The following is a 17,248-nucleotide window of genomic DNA, read 5'->3' on the forward strand; positions in this document are numbered from 1 at the left end:
AGGGTCACGCTCCGAGACGTGCACACAGTTCCCGATCACAGCAAGACACGGGCGGGACGCGTCTGCCATTGCAAGCCCCTCTGCCATCGCGAGCGCCAAGCAGAGCACCGCAGGTGACACGCACTGACGTCCCCTGACACCGTGCAGAGCCGGAACCGGCTGAAGGGGGGCTGGGCTGCAGCCATGCACAGGGCAACGCGCTCCCCAAGGCCGCCCCCGCCCCGCCACAGCTCCGGGCGTCCGGGGACAAGCCCATTTCACAGATGCAGAAGCTGCACGCGTGCTCTCCTGGTCACATACACCTATACACACTCACACATACACACACAGGCTCACACATACACACACACAGGCTCACACACATACACACACAGGCTCTCACACATACACACACAGGCTCACACATACACACACACAGGCTCACACACATACACACACAGGCTCACACATACACACACACAGGCTCACATATACCTACACACACACAGGCTCTCTCTCACACACACACACACAGGCTCTCACACATACACACACACAGGCTCTCACACATACACACACAGGCTCTCACACACCTACACACACACAGGCTCTCACACATACACACACTCACAGGCTCTCACACATACACACACACTCACAGGCTCTCACACATACACACACACAGGCTCACACACACAGGCTCACACATACCTACACACACACAGGCTCTCACACATACACACACACAGGCTCTCACATATACACACACACAGGCTCTCACACACATACACACACAGGCTCTCACACACCTACACACACACAGGCTCTCACACATACACACACACAGGCTCTCACACATACACACACAGGCTCTCACACACCTACACACACAGGCTCTCACACATACACACACAGGCTCTCACACACATATACACACAGGCTCACACACACCTACACACACAAGCTCTCACACATACACACACAGGCTCTCACACACATACACACACAGGCTCACACACACCTACACACACAGGCTCTCACACATACACACACAGGCTCTCACACACATACACACACAGGCTCTCACACACCTACACACACACAGGCTCTCACACATACACACACAGGCTCTCACACACATACACACAGAGGCTCTCACACACCTACACACACACAGGCTCTCACACATACACACATAGACTTACACACATCCACACACAGGCTTACACACATAGGCTCATAGTCTTACACACACAGGCTCACACACACACATAGGCTCACACACATTTACAGACACACTTACACACACATATGTCTCTACACACACAGACTCACACAGACTGTGAGAGCCCTGGGGAGGGGAGCAGCGGGGACCAGGCAAGAGGTCCCATTTCCCATCTGATTTCCATTTCGGAAAACAGAGCAGCAGAGGGAGGTGGGGCCCTGATGGCCAAGTTAAGGCTTCAGTGTGTGAAGGGTTTTTTAAGATTTATTTTATTTTTTTATTTGTTTGAAAGGCAGAGTTACAAGAAGATACACAGAGAGAGAGAGAGAGAGAGAGAGAGAGAGAGGGAGAAATTCTGTTTTCCATCCACTGGTTCACTCCCCAAACAGCAGCAACAGTCAGAGCTGGGCTGGTCCGAAGCCAGAAGCCAGGAGCCAGGAGCTTCTTCTGGGTCTCCCACGCAGGTGCAGGGGCCCACACACATGGGCCATCACCCGCTGCCTTCCCAGGCCCATTAGCAGGGAGCTGGATCGGAAGTGGAGCAGCTGGCGCCCATACGGCATGCACTGCACCACAACGCCGGCCCCAGGGCTCTGGATTTCATGCCAAGTGCAATAAAGAGCCCTCGGGGAGGGGTCCAGCCAGGACGGCCAGTGGTGTCCTCCTCACTGCGAGAAGTGCCCAGCGGCTGGCGTTGCGGTGCAGCCAATCCCGCCCCCCCTTGAAATAAGTGCTGAAAAGTAACAAGCAGATGAGTTGCCCACCAGCGGCCCACCTCCCGGGGTGCATCTTTTATTCCCAGCCCCTGCTGTCTCGCTCAGTCCCGCGTGGGGCACACAGGTATCGGACCCCCCACCAGGTGGACAGGTAAGACAGACGATTTCCAAGAAGGCAGGACAGAGGGGGATGGCGGGTGCAGAGGGGGCCCGGGACAGCTGGCAAACCTGTCAGAGACCATGCAGGAAGCACAGAGGCAGGTGCAGGGGCTGGGGGTGAGCCCGCCCTGGATCAGAGCCCCAGCCTGACCCCTCACTGACTGCTGTGGTCTCACAGGTCTCTAAAGTGCCACCCACAGCCCTCCCACACAGAGCTGCGTTGAGCTCGATGAGAGGAGCCTTGAAGGGGGCAATCCAGAGCGGGGGTGGGGCTGCTTATTGAAAGCTTCCTCTTGCCCTGTGAAGGGGCCGAAGTAGACACGAGACAGTTTGAAGGCAGCAGGTGCTTGGCTTAGCGGTTCAGACGCCAACGTCCCACACGGGAATCCCTGGGTCCAGTTCCTGCCAACGCAGACCCTGGGGGGCAGCAGGTGATGGCACAGGTAATCAGGTCCCTGCCACACACGTGGGAGACTCGGATTGTGTTCCCGGCTCCCCATTTCACCCTGGTCCAGAACCAGCTGTTGCAGGCACCTGGGGGAGTGAAACAGAGGATGGGGGCTCTCTAATTCTTAGAAAATAATTTTAAAGTAATTAGAATCTGGGGTCGGCACTGTGGTGTAGTAGGTTAGGCCTTCGCCTTGGCACTGGCATCCCACACGGGCGCCGCTTCAAGTCCCAGCTGCTCCTCTTCTGATCTGGCTCACTGCTATGGCCTGGGAAAGCAGTGGAAGATGGCCCAAGTGCTTGGGCCCCTGCACTCATGTGGGAGACCCAGAAGAAGCTCCTGGCTCCTGGCTTCAGATTAGCCCAGCTCCAGCTGTTGCGGCCATTTAGGGAGTGAACCAGCAGATGGAAGACCTCTCTCTCTGTCTCTCCCTCTCTGTCTCTAATTCTGCCTCTAAAATAAATAAATAAATCTTTAAAAAAATTGTAACAAGAACCTGCGAGGCCCTGTAAGTAGCTCCAGGAGCTGCACAGACTGGCCAGGGCCCCACGGCTTTGGTGGAGCCGTGGGAATCAGTTCCTGGCCAGGAGACCAAGGCACCAGGGTGACCAGCACGGGACACAGGGTCACGTCTGTCGCCCATGGGCCGAGCCAGAAGGTCTTCGTTAAATGGGCTTTGCACAGAGGGCCCCACCAGGAAACACCCAACTCTGTGCCCCCTGGAGGAGCCTCGGGGGTCTGCTCGGGATCTCAGGTCCCTGATGGAGCCACCAGGCCTTCACGGGGTAGCAAGAACGGGGTCTGCAGAATCAGGTCTCCGAGCTCCCTCTCAGCAGAGGGGACCACGCCTGGGGGGGTGGGGCTTCGCACTCAGTTTAAGGAGCTGAGGGGTGGTGCTTTCTGCCCTGGGCTCCTGTGATCCCATCATGTATGGGGCAAGGCTGTGCACATCTCTGGAGTGACAGCTCCGACTGCAGCGTTGAGGACCACGGCTCTGCCCGTCCAGACTCTGGAGGGGCAGCCACCACTAACCCCATGCAGCAGACAAGGCACTGAGGCCCGGCCCAGGGTCTCACGGCACGTCAGCCCCAGAGTCCCTCTTCGGGCTCATAACTAGGGGCTTCTCTTGCCTTGCCTACAGTCACCCGGCCACCCCTGCCCCGAGGGCACAAGAACCCCCAGCATTCCTCCCACATTCCCCCGGCTGCCAGCACCCCCAGCCCCAAGCCAAGAGGCTCTCTTCACTCACTGCCCCGAATTCTGGGACAGGGATCCCAGCCCAGCAGTCCCACACACATACACACACACACACACACACCCCAGCCTTTCCCAGGTGGTCCTGCCCTAGCTCTTTAAGCTGGCTCCTTCAAAGACCAGAGAAGGGGCCAGTGTGGTACAGCAGGGAAAGCCACCCCCTGCGGTGCTGCCATCTCCCACGGGCACTGGTTCGAGTCCCAGCTGCTCCACTTCTGATCCAGCTCCCTGCTGATGGCCTGGGAAAACAGTGGAAGGTGGCCCAAGCGCTTGGGCCCCTGCACCCACGTGGGAGACTCAGAAGAAGCTCCTGGCTCCTGGCTTCAGCTTTGGCCATTGTGTCCATCTGGGGAGTAAACCAGTGTATAGAAGACCTCTCCCTCTCTCTCTCTCCCTCTCCCTCTCTCCCTCTCTCCCCCTCCCTCCCCCCCCTCCCCCTCTGTAACTCTGGCTCAAATAAATGTATCTTTAAAAACAAACAAACAAGACCAGAGCCAAACCTCAGGCTTTGGCCCAGACCTGGGCTCAGTGAGCCCCCGCTCCCCCGCCCAGGGCAATGCTACCACCTCACACCTGCACCCAGCTAGCAGGGACCCCGGCCACCTCCCACGCTGAACCCCATTCAGCTTGGGAGCCACGCAGCATTAAGGAATTCGCCCAAACTCAAAGAATGCCTTGAGCCCTTGCCACTGCCTCCTGGTCTGTTATCAGGAAGCTGGAGCCGGGACTCAAGTTCCCATAAGGAAAAACAAGTTTTTAACATGCCTGTCAAAAACATCCTTTTTCATTATAAACACAACACAATTTTACATTGGACAGAAACCGCTGGGTTCGTTTGCACCCAGAACCGGCAGATCCCAAACCTCCGGAGCTGTCGCCGGCTCCCTGCTGCCTCTGGGGCGGTGCCAGCCGCTCACTCAGGCAGTCTGGCCAGCAGACGAGAGCCAGCGGGAGGCAGGAGGGACAGGGAGAGGGAGGCAGGGCACAGCGGCGGGGAGAGATGAGTGACAAGCGAGCCCCGCGAGGGGCGGAAGGAGGCTCCGGAAGCCGCCCTCCTGACCACTGCCAGGCCCTGCAGAACCACCAAGCGGCCGGCGGCCCCTCGCACCCGGACATCCAGGCCCCAGGAGCCCCCTGCTGGGCAGAGGGAGGAAAGGGGCCAGTTCCGGCCCTGGGCAAGGCACCTGCCCCGCCCGACTGCCCGCTGGGCCTCACGCAGCAGGGCCATGGCTGGCTGGCAGCGAAGCGTCGGTGGCCGTCCCCAGAGCACGCACAGCTTAAGCAACAGCCTTCCAGCAGATTTCAGAAGAAAAATACTCTTCTTAGAGAGAGAGAGAGAGAGAGAGAGAGAGAGAGGAGGGAGGAAGAGAAGCAGCCAGCAAGGGGCCGGGGGAGGGACCTACCCCAGCACTGCAGTCAAGGTCATGGGCGCGGGTGCGGGGCGGGCGCGGGCGCGGAGCCTTTAATCTGGGAGTTCAGGCCGTGGAAACTAAACGCTTGAAGCCGGAGTGCATTACTGCCCTGAATGATCTGTCGGCTCCTATTAGGCTAAATATCTCTGTATAATGGGGAATCATCCCCTGAAGAGCAAACTGGGGCCTCTGGGGAGGGGCGGCGGGAACCCGGCGTCGTGCGGGCTCTCCCACAGCGGGGGTGGGGGGACAGGATCAACTCAGAGAGCCGTCCCCCCAAACACCCCCTCCCTGGGAAGTCACAGTCGGCAGCTGCTTGGTGCCGGTTGTGGCAGGCGCCAGCCTCCCTCCCCTCCCCAGGCTCTCCCTGAAAAGACGCCAGCCCCGGGCTAGGGGGCCGAGGGCCAGCAACAGCGCTGGTCAGCTGGGGAGCCCCGGGCATGGCCCCGAGCCTCTTTGACCATCTGCTTCTTCCCAGCCTGTTAGACGGAGCTAATGACACCCATCCCCTCCCACACCCAGCAAGGGCTGGCCGTGCCGGGGAGGGTGTAGGGCCCAGCATACAGGGGCCACCAGGGGCACCACCACCTCCTCCAGGAAGCCCTCCCTCCTTGACCTCCAAGCCTGGGTGTCTCCCACCTTGGGCTCCTAGGGCCAGATCGTGCCCTCTAGGCTATCCCAGCTGCCGGTGTTTGTGGGGGTGAGAGGCTGGGTCTCGGGAGCGCCTTGTGAACTAGGCAGCGCTTCCTCCTCCTCCTGAGGCCCCCCCCAGGACTGGCCACCAGGGACTCTGGATGGACTTGCAGGCCTGGAGCAGAGGTGCCAGCCTCGTGGGTCTGGCTGGGCCTGTGGCAGGGTGGCAGCAGCACCAGGGAACCAGCAATCCCAGGACGAGGGACCCCCTCGGCAGGACTGGCCAGGCACATGGAAGGGCTCTGGGTAGCATGGAGTTGTGGGCCAGCACAGGGCAGTGCGGGGGCTGGAGCTGTGTGGTGGGGAATGGGGTCCCAGATGGGCACTGGAGCCTGGTCTCTGCCCCTCAGGACACCTTTGTTGCCCTCAGCCTGCAGCGAGCCCCTGGCACAACTGAGGGCCCAGGACCTCCCTGCAGGGCTCGTGGCTGGGCCGGGAGGACCACGCTGGGGGCAGTTCCAGGGCAAGAGGCCACCCCCAGGGCAGGGCAGGTGCACTGTGCTGCCCGCTGCAGGCCCGAGGTCCAGCAGAGCCAGGACAGCCCAGGAGAGCTGCCTGCTCACACGCTCATTCATTCATTCACTCACTCACTCATTCTATCCTGGGCGTGAAGCGGGGCAGTGGAGCCCACGGGGGGAGGGGGGCCCAATCCAGGCTTGGGGCCGGGGAAGGCCTCCAGGAGAGGGATCCTTTAAGGGGACTTGAAGGAAAAGGAGCTGATTCGGGAAGTGGGGAAGGGGTGGCCTATGCCAAGGTCCAGCGGCATCAGAGTGGCCTGTAACCAGAGACGGCCCTGCCCCGCACCCCCTGAGCGGTTAGCTCTCACCCTGGAGCCATCAGGAGCCTGAAGGGTTTGAGTGGGGAGCAGAGGGGCCCCGTGTGTGCTGTGGAGAGATCATTCCAGACGCTGTCGCACGCAGGATGGTGACCTGGGAGGCAGTGGGTGAGCGGAGGGACATGATAGGGCTGCCAGGGCCAGGGGTAGAGAGGAGGGGCGGGCAGGAGGGATATAGGAGGCAAGATCTGCAGTGGTTACGGCACTGACCGTGACAACGCCGTGCTGGGCCTCAGACCCAAGCCCCACGGTCAAACTCTGGGAGGCGCGACAGACAGGCCAGGCACTCCTTACTCGCTCAGTTCATGAATTCAGTAAACACCTGCTGGGTTCTAGCCACCAGTGTCCAGGGCACCTGCCACCCTCCAGGCACCATTCTGGTCCACTCGGCAGACGGGGACACTGAGACCCAGAGAGGCTGCCCCAGAGTCGCAGAGGGGTGGCCAGCAACAGTCACTGGCTTGGGGACCCAGATGTCCCCCAGAGTTTGGTGGGGGTGGAGGTCGATGGCAGCTGTGGAGAGGGGTGTCCAGTGGGAGCTGGGCCATGAGCACTCAGGGCAAGCTTTGGTCTGGTGCCCTTCCTCTTGGGGAGCACTGTGAGGTGGACAGAGGCAGGGCCTGCCGGGTGCTGACCCCCATGGGCTGTAGGCTGGAGGGTGCAGGTCATGGATGGTGGGGCCACTAGGCCCAAGAGAGGGCATGCAGGCATGGCCAGATGGTAAGTGGGGCTGCACAGGCCCATCAGGAATTAGGCAATGGGCTGGGTCCCCTAAGGTGGCTGCAACGAGAGGGAGGGGCCAGGAACAGGGAGCCCCCAGCAGACAGCAGAGGCCCTGTGGACTGCCCTGGGCATGCCCTGTGCAGGGTCCCAGGCTGCTCTGTGCTCAAGGGGGCTACCGAGCAAGGAGAAGCTTATTGGAGGCAGCTTCCTGGGGCCACAGAGGTGCTGGTAAAAGCCAAGAACAGCTGGGCTGCCTCCTGAGCTCACCCACACTGCCGTGGCGCCTGGTCAGCCCCTCCCCATCTCCCTCACCTCCAGACCCTGCTCCAAGTAGCTGCCCCGGCTCTGAGGACCTGGGCATTCTCTCTCTTACTGGGGCCCTGCCCTCCTCATCAGCAAGCCCAGGCAGTCCTGGCACCACGAGTGGCCTGGGAGCAAAAGCATCAGCCTACTGCCTGCACACAGTAGGCACACACGAACCTTTGCCCCTGCATGCAGTGGGCACACATGAACCCTCACTCTGCACACAGTAGGTACACATGAACCCTCACCCCTGCGTGCAGTAGGTGCACACAAACCATCACCCCTGCACACAGTAGGTACACATGAACCATCACCCCTGCACACAGTAGGTACACATGAACCCTAACCCCTGCACACAGTAGGTACACATGAACCCTCACCCCTGCACACAGTAGGTACACATGAACCCTCACCCCTGCACACAGTAGGTACACATGAGCCCTCACCCCTGCACACAGTAGGTACACATGAGCTCTAACCCCTGTGTGCAGTAGGTACACATGAACCCTAACCCCTGTGTGCAGTAGGTGCACATGAACCCTCACTCTGCACACAGTAGGCGCACACAGACCATCATCCCTGCACACAGTAAGTGCACACAGACCATCATCCCTGCACGCAGTAGGTACACATGAACCCTAACCCCTGCACACAGTAGGTACACATGAACCCTAACCCCTGCACACAGTAGGTACACATGAACCCTAACCCCTGTGTGCAGTAGGTGCACATGAACCCTCACTCTGCACACAGTAGGTGCACACAGACGATCATCCCTGCACACAGTAGGCGCACACAGACCATCATCCCTGCATGCAGTAGGTGCACCCGGACCATCATCCCTGCACACAGTAGGTGCACCCGGACCATCATCCCTGCACGCAGTAGGCGCACACAGACCATCATCCCTGCACGCAGTAGGCGCACACAGACCATCATCCCTGCACGCAGTAGGTGCACACGGACCATCATCCCTGCACGCAGTAGGTGCACACGGACCATCATCCCTGCACGCAGTAGGCGCACACAGACCATCATCCCTGCACACAGTAGGCTCACACAGACCATCATCCCTGCGTGCAGTAGGTACACATGAGCCCTAACCCCTGCACACAGTAGGTACACATGAACCCTAACCCCTGTGTGCAGTAGGTGCACATGAACCCTCACTCTGCACACAGTAGGTGCACACAGACCATCATCCCTGCACGCAGTAGGTGCACACAGACCATCATCCCTGCACGCAGTAGGTACACATGAACCCTAACCCCTGTGTGCAGTAGGTACACATGAACCCTAACCCCTGTGTGCAGTAGGTGCACATGAACCCTCACTCTGCACACAGTAGGTGCACACAGACCATCATCCCTGCACACAGTAGGCTCACACAGACCATCATCCCTGCGTGCAGTAGGTACACATGAACCCTAACCCCTGCACACAGTAGGTACACATGAACCCTAACCCCTGTGTGCAGTAGGTGCACATGAACCCTCACTCTGCACACAGTAGGTGCACACAGACCATCATCCCTGCACGCAGTAGGTGCACACGGACCATCATCCCTGCACGCAGTAGGTACACATGAACCCTAACCCCTGCACACAGTAGGTACACATGAACCCTAACCCCTGTGTGCAGTAGGTGCACATGAACCCTCACTCTGCACACAGTAGGTGCACACGGGCCATCATCCCTGCACGCAGTAGGTGCACACGGACCATCATCCCTGCACGCAGTAGGTACACGCACAGGTACTCCCCTGCCGCTGCCTGGTGACGTGACCCCTGGACTCTGGGCCAAAGGAGGGTCTCGTCTGCTCCTCACAGCAGCCCTGGGTCCTGGAGCACACTGGTTTGGTGCTCAGTTAACTTACTGACCTGAGCGTAACTGCTCACCGGCCGGCAGCACAGTAACCAGTTCAGATTTCTGCCTGCCGGCCCCGGTAGGGAAAGGAAGAGGGTGGAAGGGGACTTTGTAGGTGCCCCCGGGAGCAGGGGCCAGCACAGCAGAGGCCAAGGGCAGAGGTCCCACTCCCACCCACATGCTAGCATCTCAGGGACTCAGCCGGCCGGCAGGGCAGCCCACGGAGGGGGCACTGAGGGCAGGGTGCACCCCAGCTCAGTCCCAGGACAGATGAGGCCTCCTGGGCCCAGCAAACCTGCTCCTGCAGCTGCTGCCTCCAACCCACCCATCCCAGCTGGGGGTCCGCCTTCCTGTGTGCCAGGCCCTGCCCTAAACGTCAGCCCTGGAGAGAAACGGAATTAAGTCAGAGAGGAAGGAGACCGTTCTGGAAGAAGGGGCAGAGCCGGGACGCCTTTCCGGAGGTGGTGGCTTTTCGGCTGCGTGGCTCTCACCTCCCTCCCCTGTGAACTCGGCTGCTCTGCTCTCACCAGCCCCACCACCGCAGCCGAGGCACGCTGGGCCCTTCTGCTGTGCCAGTGCCGTGTGAGCTGACGCCCGGACTGGTTGAGCTGGAGCCGAGGCTGAGCCTGCCTCCTCACTACACGATGTGTGGCTGCACTGGGGTGTGGGCAGCTGCAGGCAGGGGCCACCGTGGTCAGGGTCTCTGGGCTGCGTTACTCGGAGTCTCTCAGCATCACCCGGGCACCACCGTGGCTGAGCTGAGGTGAGTGGGATGAGGTGGGGGCGGGAATCTTCCAGAGCCAGGCCAGAGGCGGCGAGCTCAGTCTGCACGTGGCTACGGCAGAGGCCCTGCTGGATACCGGTGCTGAGTACCGGCTGCAGCCCCCACTCCTGTCTCCCTAGCCCATCCCCACCCACGTGCCAGGCTCCGGGCTGGGGCTCTTGGCAGGCAGAGGTGGGAGGAGGAGGAGGGGACGCCGCAGTGCCGTCTGTCTGCCACCCTCCCTGAGGGTGAGCAACAGGGCTGTGGGCGGGGTTCCTGTTACCCAAGGCAGGTGCAAGGGCCTGAATGGATCTAGAACACAGTTCATGCCCAAGGCTGGAGTGGCTGCAGGGTTTTCAGGCACAAGTCACGGGATTCGGGCTCCCCTCTCAGGGGCTGCAGGTCGCCAGGCCCAGGGCCAGGGTGGCTGGGCAGGAGGAGGGGTGAGGAAAGGAGAGGCAGTGAGGGCGAGGGGCTCTCCCTGGAGCCTCCTTCCTGCCCCATCTCTGCCCCTAAGCATCCCATGCTCCAGAGTGGGAGGGTACCCAGGAGCCCCCACAGGACTTGCAGGGCCAGGGGCCTGGAGTGAGACCACAGGCCACCCATAGGCTGAGGCCGGATGGGGTCGGGAGGCCCAGAGAGGGCAGATGTCAGTCACAGAGCCAGGAATCCTACGTGTTTGGTTCGCAGGAGGCTTCGGGGCTGGGAGGGACAGAATCTGGAACATGGCAGAGTGGGAGGAGCCTGGCGCTCCGGGGCCCTCCTCCACGACGCACAGTGCTTCTCAGCTTCACAGGCTGCCCTCTGTGGTGTCCAGTTGCAGGAGGTGGAGACCACGCCCCCCCCCGAAGCTGCCCTCCACCCAGGGGCTCAGGAGGAAGGCGACTTTGCCCTTTGGACAGTCTTGACGGTACACGGGTTGCATGCCGGCACCAAGCGCCCTGGCTTTCCGGTCTCCTCTCAGTGAGGCCATGAGCAGGTGCAACCTGATGTCCCAGGAGAGGAGCTGGGCTCAGACACAGGGGAGGGACACACGGAGGTGTGTCCAGGCAGAACTGTGACGAGTGCCAGGAGTGCGGCTTGGCTCAGCACCCTGGACAGCGCCACAAGCGCCTGCTGCCTTCCTGACCATGCTCCCTACCCCTACCTAGCTAACCCTCTCCCCACCCCCACCTCCTACCCCAGCTGCTCCAGGCCGGAGAGGTCTTTTCTTGGCCCCTGGCACGGCCGGGATTCACGCCACACAGCATCCCTGCGGAAGCTCCAGCCACTTCAGAGCTGCCAAGACCACAGACCTTGGAGGGGGGTCCCACACACCCAGGGAGGAGTGGGGCTCACAGAGCCAGTACGGGGGCAAGGGGAAGATGCCCTGGGCAGGAAGGGAGCCTTGCCTGAGGCACTGTGAGCTCCCAGGAAGGGCGCTGAGGGCTCTGGGAGAGGGAGGCCGGGACACAGAGGCTCCTGGCTCGGCCACTCCACTAAGCGGCTGCCCTCAGGAAGCCCAGGTTTCCTCCTATGGAAAATGGAGGTCACAACACCCTCTCCCCAGGGGCCTGCCCAGTGCCCAAGCTGTGCTCAATGTCAGAGGACCTGCAGGGGTGACAGCCAGGCCCCTCCCCTCCAGGGAGTTGGGTGTGTCCTAACCAAGCCTCAGTGTAGGTGACCTCAGCCCTGGGCACTAACAGGCCCCTAAGGGAAGAGCAGAGAGCTCAGGCAGTGTGGCTGAGGCCACCTCAAATCAGCCCCAGGGAACTATGCTTGGAGAAGGACACTGAGCCCAGGGACAGGTCACACCCTGAGCCCAGACCCTGGCCACACACTGAGTCCTGACCCTGGTCCCACACAGAACCCTGACCCTGGTCCCACATTGAACCCTGACCCTGGTCCCACACCGAGCCCTGATCCCGGTCCCACACTGAGCCCTGATTCTGGTCCCACACTGAGCCCTGATCCTGGTCACATGCTGAGCCCTGACCCTGGTCACACCCTCAGAGCCCTGACCCTGGTCCCACACTGAACCCTGACCCTGGTCATATGCTGAGCCCTGATCCCGGTCCCACACTGAGCCCTGATCCTGGTCCCACACTGAGCACTGATCCTGGTCCCATGCTGAGCCCTGACCCTGGTCACACCCTCAGAGCCCTGACCCTGGTCACACACTGAGCCCTGATCCTGGTCCCTCACTGAGCCCTGACCCTGGTCACACCCTCTTGAGCCCTGACCCTGGTCCCACACTGAACCCTGATCCCACACTGGCCCCTGACCCTGGCCCCACACTAAGCCCTCACCATCTCCCCCACCTCCACATCCTCAACCACTCCCATGGACCCCCACCACAATCTGCAATTACACATGGGCTTGTTTGTTTCTGATCTGTCCCCACCCCACCACAGGAAGGGAAAGAGCATGGCCTGGGATGCAGCGTGCTCAATCAGCAGGACTCCCCACTGAGGTCAGGGGCAAGTGCAGCCTCCCCACTTCCCCACCCAGCCCAGAAGCTGCACCCAGGATCCAAGAAGAGGCCTTGGCAGACACGGACACCCAGATGGCGCAGCTCCGCCTCCCTGGCCAAGGCCCGCAGCTGCGGCTATGCCGGGATGCTGTTCAGGCCCCCCGCAGGGGACAGCGCAGCCAGGGCTGGGCATCTCGAAGCAGCTCGCCTCTGCAGGTGGCAGGCAGCAGGAAGGGAGAAACAGGATGTTCCCAAAGCCAGTGGAGGAGGGGTGGGAGGCGGAGGAGAAAGAAAAGGAAACAGTCCACGCTCCCCTTCCAGGACCTGCCATCTCCCCTTCCAGGACCTGCCATCTCCGCTCCGGGCTCCGGCAGCCTTGGCCAGGTCAGCCCTTGATGAGCACGCTCCACAGCAGGCCTCACGGGAGGGACTGGCAGGGCTGGGTCCCCACACAGGGCTGTGGACTGGAGCCACGGACTCGGACCACCGTGCCCCCTCCTACACATGATGGCACAGCACAGAGCCGAACGGCACCTGGCTGGCGTCTGGAACCTCACCCCTCCCAGAACCCAGATCCACATCTTCCCAGCACAGGTCCCAGGGCCCCCACACCTGCGCCCTCACTGTGCCCTCTGCCTGCCATGGCCTGCTCTTCACCCTCTGTTGGTCCACACCCACCCTTACCAAGCCCCACCTCTTCCAGGAAACACACCTGGCCTCCCGTGAGCACCTGTAGGAGCAGGACTGTCCCCAGCTGGCGGTCAGCACGCAGGGGAGCTGGGACAGAGGTGACTAAGTGTGGAGCAGTGGCAGCCACGTGTGGTCATTCATGGTGATTGCCTGCACACCTCTCTTTAGCCAGCCCCTGGGACAAGCTTCCCAATGGGAGGGGGAGGAAGTAGAGGCACCCTCCACCCTTAGACAGGCCTCGGTCGTGGGGTGAGGTAGGCTCACTGGCCTGAAGATGCAGCTCCAGCCAGGAGGCCAAACCTCCCTCGAACTCACTGAGCACACCAGCACCAGGCACAGGCATGGCCTGGGAGCTGGGGCCACCCAGGGAAACAGCCTTAGCTCCCGCCTGCCTCCTGGGCAGGGCGACACAGCAAAACACCTCCACAGCAGCCCACGGCTCAGGCCCCTGAATCCCTGCCACCCACGGGGGAGACCTGCATTGAGTCCCCAGCTCCTGGCTTCAGCCTGGTCCAGCCCCAGCTGTTGGGGGCATTTAGGAGGTGAACCAAGCAGAGGGGAGGTTTCTCTTTCTGTCTGTCTGTCTCTCTCTGCCTCTCAAGATACATAATAATAAGCAAAAAAAAAAAAAAATCCCAAAAACCAATACAATGGCTTCATGTTGGCCTCTTCAAGGGAGCCCAGGTCCTGGTGGGCACAGGGGGCGTGAGCAGAGACAGCTCTGCGGTGGCAATCCAGGGGCCTGAGCGAGCACACTGCAGGGCTCCCGGTGCAGGCTGGGCAGCGCTGGAGCCCCGAGGCAGCGTGCAGGAGTCCAGGGCAGCCAGTGCCCACCGCAGGGCTCCTGGTCCCCCAGGCCCATGCAGGGACAGAACTGGGTCTCTCCCACTGCCAGCACAGCACTGCCACCTACCCCAGTCCAGGACGTGCTGCCCTCTGCTGACCAGTCAGCGGGGTCCCAGGAGGTCCTGGGAGCTAAAAGCTGGCACAATCAGAACAGCCACAAGGCCCTATGGCACGGGGGAGGGGCCGAGTTTGGGGGGCACCTTGATGGCCTCTCCCCTCCCCCACCATGGCTGCCCCACACACAGGTGCCCAGGCTGTGCCCTTGGAGAACCAAGGAGGAAGCACAATGGTCCCCCACCCCCACTCTCCCCCAATACCCACAGAGCGCCCTGGGCACAGGAGGACAGGGCTCGGGGAGGGGAACTGACCACCAAAGCTTCACAGCCCTGTTCAAGCAGGGGCCGGGCACATAGGACAAAGTAGCCTGCATGGTCTACTTCCTCCAGGGAAGGGAGAGCCACGCGAAGCCTTCTGCCCAGTGCCACGTGTCCACCGGGGCCCACTCAGCAGAAGAGGAACCCACTGAGGAAGGGTCAGCGCTGGGGCCAGACACCATGCAGCCAGCCCAGGAAGGGGCAGGGCAGCCTCCCCCACCCCACCCCAGCCCCGGGCAGGCTCTGACGGCCAGGGCCACCAGGAGGCCAGGCAGGAACCGGCAGCCATCTGCGGGAGGCTCTGCCCTCCTGGGGCTCCCAGTCCCGGGAGAAAAGGGTCCGGAGGGCTGAGGGGCGCTCCCCGCAGCGGTCAAACCAGGCAGCAGGAGCCCCGTCCCTCGGGTTTCACGGCAGTGGCACCAGCTCGTCTTGCACAGGTAATTACAGTTCTTTCTGCGTAATGAGATGGTTTTTAAAGGCCATTCGAAAGAAATTTCTTATAATGAGGTGAAGGGGTTTATAGCGAGAGACATCCAGGCGGCTGGTAATTGGTGGGACCTGGGCCGAGGCCGGGAGGGAAGCGATGGGACTCTGAGAAGGGGCTGCGAGCCCTGGCAGAGGGGACACTCGGCCAGGGAAGTGTGTGCAACCCCAAGGATCAGCAAGCACTCGAGGAGTCGGGCACCATGGGGGCAGGGGAGGCAGGGAGAGATGCCACAGGTGCAGGACACGTGGCACCAGGCACCACACCTGACCCCGGCTGGGCCGCCTAGGCCCTCCCCTGGGGCCGCTCAGGCACCTAAGAAGTGCACCTGGGAGTGGAGCCACCCGGAGGAGTGGGGCGAAGTATAGGGGGAGGGGCAGGCAGGTGCTGCCTGGGGAGCCTTCACCCTGCCCGCCCACACGCCCACACATGACGCGCGGCTCCTCCACCCAGCATCTGAGAACTTCCCAGCAGCCCCTGAGCTCCGCACCAAATGGAGCGAGAGCAAGAGCCTGGCTCTCCCGGCTCTGAACGCCGGCTAATTGGTGCTGAGCGGCTGAGGAACTGGAGGTCCTGGGCTTTGAGATCGCCTGGTGCGACTTGCCCACCAGGGACCACCACGGGCCCCGCACACAGAGGCACCAGATTAATGAGGCTGCTGGCTCGGGCTGGATCGCGACTCACTGCCCAAACCACGTTCTGGAAATCACAGGTCCCCCGTGACCGCTGTCCCGCGCTCCGAGGGGCTCTGCTGGGCGAACTCAGCCGTCTTGTGTTTGCTCAAGGAGACTTCCCAGGGCTGGGACACCTCAGGCATCCACCTGGGGAGGTGACAGGGCAGCTGGGGTCTCCGAGGGTCTCTGCAGCTTCGGGCATAGTGGAGGAGTCCCTTGCCAACATGCCCCACTGGTCCAGGGACCCTGGGAGAAGATTAGCAGGTGCCGGCCTGTGCCTCACTGTCCCCCTCCTCAGCTCAGTGGGACTCCACCCCCTCACCCCTAGCCCTTTCCTGCCCCAGGCAGCCCCCCTTGCCTCTCCACTGCGCTGATCTCCCCACCAAGCCCTTCCAAACCTCACCTGGCTCCCCCTCCATCATGGCCGCTGGGTCTTTCTTTCTCCAAGAGCTTCAGTCCCCAGTTCCTTGAACACCGGCTTCTTGCCCTGCCTTCCACGGTTCCGTGTTCATTGTTCTGTCCCTCATGCCCACCCCACCCCCAGGACAGGCGATGGCACCCTGGCACCCTGTAAGCCACCTGCCCGTGAGGTTGAGGTCCCCACTCTGCACAGTGACAGTGGACAAAAGCGCAGTGGGGCTGGGAGGAGACTGTAGCCCTGGGGCAGGGGGCTGGGACTGACCACTGGGGCTTGGGCAAGTTCCTTCCTCTCCCAGAGCCTCAGCTTGCCACGCGTGAGCAGGGCTGCCTCCCAGATGCACAGGATACCGGGCTTCTGCAAGGCCAGGCCTGGCTGGTGCACTCCCTACCCCTTCCAGCCCCTCCAGCCAGACCATTCCTGCCCCTCTGACGCCCACCCCAGCGGCTGCTCCTCCCCCACCTTCTGCTTTACAACATCCGGGCCACAGGGGTTCTGTTTGTCCCTTCTTCACCCCAACCATGGCCGCCCCGCAGGGGGAGGTCAGCACGGCCCCCTGGCCGCCCACATCCTGTGACCTCTGTTGCCTTTCTCTGTAGCCTCTCTCCCCGGCCCCAACCATCCTGGGCTCCTCCCGCACTGAGACCTCTACCTGACACTCACTCTGCTGCCCGCTGCCCGGCATGGGGCCCACGGTCTCCCAGTGCCAGAAAAAGCCCCACCCCCACACTCACAGAACTGACCCCTGTGGGTACCCATGGCCAGGAGCCGGGCACTGCTGGAGAACACGGCCCACCCGAAGCCCAGGCCCACCCACCCAGAGCCTCCACTGCACTGCCCTGGGGACAGCGGCTCCCTTCTCCTCACTTCATCCACAGCTACTCCCCATGGCCACCTGGCTTGGTTTTCACTGAGGACGCCCTCACCTGCCCCC

This window comes from Lepus europaeus, chromosome 11, assembly GCF_033115175.1.
Source record: "Lepus europaeus isolate LE1 chromosome 11, mLepTim1.pri, whole genome shotgun sequence".
NCBI lineage: Eukaryota > Metazoa > Chordata > Mammalia > Lagomorpha > Leporidae > Lepus > Lepus europaeus.